Source organism: Capricornis sumatraensis, chromosome 21 (assembly GCF_032405125.1).
Source record: "Capricornis sumatraensis isolate serow.1 chromosome 21, serow.2, whole genome shotgun sequence".
Classification (NCBI taxonomy): domain Eukaryota; kingdom Metazoa; phylum Chordata; class Mammalia; order Artiodactyla; family Bovidae; genus Capricornis; species Capricornis sumatraensis.
In genome coordinates this window covers 48,571,451-48,574,067 of record NC_091089.1, presented here as the reverse complement: position 1 = coordinate 48,574,067, position 2,617 = coordinate 48,571,451, and the positions used below count along the sequence as shown (strand labels likewise).

The following is a 2,617-nucleotide window of genomic DNA, read 5'->3' as shown; positions in this document are numbered from 1 at the left end:
GAAAGACAACTCCAGGGCCGCGAAGCCGCTCCCCACCCCCCGCGCGCGGCCCACGGGCTGCGACACCTCCAGCCGCCAGGGAAAGGAATCCACCGGGGGCAGGGAAGCGGGGAGAAGGGTTCGGCCCGCCGGGCCCGGAGGACGCGAGGGTCACCGGCGAGCCGGTGAGTTAGCGGTCGGGCTGTTTTCGTCCCTCCAGTCGGCCGCTACCCGGGCCGCGCCTCCCGCCGGGTTCGGGGCTCGAAGACCCGGCGCCCGACAGCCCTGCCCGTCACGACCCCGGGGCCCTACACGCCGCAGAAGCCTCGCCCGCGGCCCGCACCCCGTCCCTCTGAACCTGACCCCCGCTTCCCCGGGAAGCAGCCCGGGTCCCACGGCTCGGCCCGGAGCCGGGCCGCGGCCCTGCGCCCCTTCGCGCCTCACCTGCGCTGCGCAGCGGCCCCGCACCTCGTCGCCCGCTCCGCGCGCGCCCCGTCGGGGCACGCACCGAGCCCCCCCCGGCCGGGTCCCTCCGGGCCGCGGCGACTCGGAACGCGACGGCCCCACCGTCGCCTTCTCTCCTCGGCACAAGCTCCAGCGACGAGTAGAGGGTTGCGGTCAGGACCCCAACCGGGGTGGCGGGGAGGCCAAAGCGAGCCCCACAACCTCCGCAGCCTCCTCCACCAAGTCCCTTCACTCGTCCGCGCCGCCCGGAGAAAATGTCACCAGAGGCCGTTCCGCTCGGCGCCTCACTTCCGCCCGGAACCACAGAGCCCTGAGCCCGCCCGGCTAGAGCGGCCGCTGCGACGGGGGAAACTCTAAGGACGAGCGCGGGAGGCCGAAAGGAAGCCAGACAGCGCCATCTGGCGGGACGGACCCCACGCTCCTCCGGCTGCAGCTCGCCCGGCGTGCGGGCATCGGCCTCCCGGGTTTTCCCACGCTCCCTGTATCCGCTCAGGCAGTTCCCTTCTAAGAAATGTCTTGCCCCGGGCGCGGGGGGCGGGGTGGGGGGGCGGTCGGGAAGCCAGTCAATACAAGCCACGGGCAATGCCCTAAGAGAAAGTCGGCGCTCCCTTTTCTGTACGCTGCTCAGGACTCACCCCTCCTGAAGCGTTTATCGAAGGAAGCTCTTGGCGTTTAAATCCTTGAGTCACGCCGGCAAGGAAGTCCGCTCCGTTCTCTCCCCCACCTTTTCGCGAATGCCCACGGCTCTGCTCGCGGAGACTTGGCTGTGCCTCTCTCATGCAGTGGCATCAACATTCCGTTCAAGTTTTCTGGATGAACCTTGCACGCCTTGCAGACAGACCGCCACCTGCTGGTGAGTCAAGAGTCCCCCAGGGAAACCCCGCTCCGCCCCCTACGCGCTATGCAGACGCCCCAAATCCCACCTTTGCAGTCACTCCGGATTTGCACTAGCGCGCCCTGAGCTTTCGACGCCCTTCGCTGAGGTCTGGGGTCGAGGGAGAAACGTGCTCGACGCGAGACCTGGAAGAAAGGTGAGGTGGGCTTAAGAAGGAAAAAGAACAAACCTCACAACGCTTCGCTCTCCCTAAAAGCAGGGTTTTGAGAAATAAATAAATACATAAGGGCTTGAGGAGAAAATGTCAAAGGTATTTACCTTTTCAGGAGCCGTGCTGAGAGTTGGGGTGACATTCCACTGGAGGACATTCTGAAAATCACAGCGCCGGTTCCATGCTTCCCTCAATGTCAGTCTCCCCTTCAGATCAGACCCTCCAGCTCTCCCAGTTCACTCATATGCCTACTGCCTACAGGCATGGCAAATTTCCATTCCCTAATGAGAAAATGATAAAATAATTTAATGATAATAGCTAACTTCTCTGAATGCCTGTTTGTGCAAGGCACTGTACTATGCATCTAAATGGATTCATTCATCTAATTCTCACAAGAACTCCATGGGTTTAGTGGTATTCTTGGCCCCCAATGACAAAAGTGTAGCCAGACAGTGGTAAAGTGACCTGCCCAAGGTCGCTCATCAGAAAGTGGCATGACACAGACAGCCCATCTCCAGAGCCTGCATTCTCAACTGCTGCCACCATTCAATGAGAACATACTATGTGCCAGATAAACATTTTGTTTATGTGTGTTATTTCATTCATTTATTTCCCTGCTTCCTTAATCCTCAAGGAATTTGGGAGGTTTAGGGGGTAGTGACAAGAGCCCAGGCTCTTTAAGGAGAAAAAGAGAAAAGGACTAGCTGCCAGTCTGAAATGAATGACTGAATATGGACAAATACATTGTTTCCCTTTTTTTTCCCACCAAAATATAAGGAACGCTTCTCGAGTTTGCATGTCATCCTTGTGCAGCGCCCATGCTAATCTCTGTATCCTTCCAATTTTAGTGTATGTGCTGCCAAAGGAGCACTACATTCAGTTTTAAAACAGCCTCTCCACGATCTTATCTCATCAGTGCTGCAGAGATGCTGAAGTAGGACCCTGACTTCCGAGGTACTGACTTGGCTCCTTCTGTTTGATACCAACAAGTCGATTCACTACAGTGAGTGGACTGCTTATTTTTGGAGTCTGGGGAGTTTGATATCCTAATTACTAGTATCCCTATTACTGCTGGGCTTCCCTAGTAGCTCAGCTGGTAAAGAATCCACCTGCAATGCAGGAGATCC

General features: G+C 58.1%; 1 non-coding gene across 1 annotated transcript; it reads right to left on the bottom strand.

Annotated features, from left to right (window-relative positions):
• Positions 1-2,258: 2,258 nt before the first annotated feature.
• Positions 2,259-2,361, bottom strand: LOC138097768 (U6 spliceosomal RNA). The gene has a single exon (XR_011146511.1). It is a non-coding gene; the product is annotated as a U6 spliceosomal RNA (small nuclear RNA).
• Between the last annotated feature and the right edge of the window lie 256 nt (positions 2,362-2,617).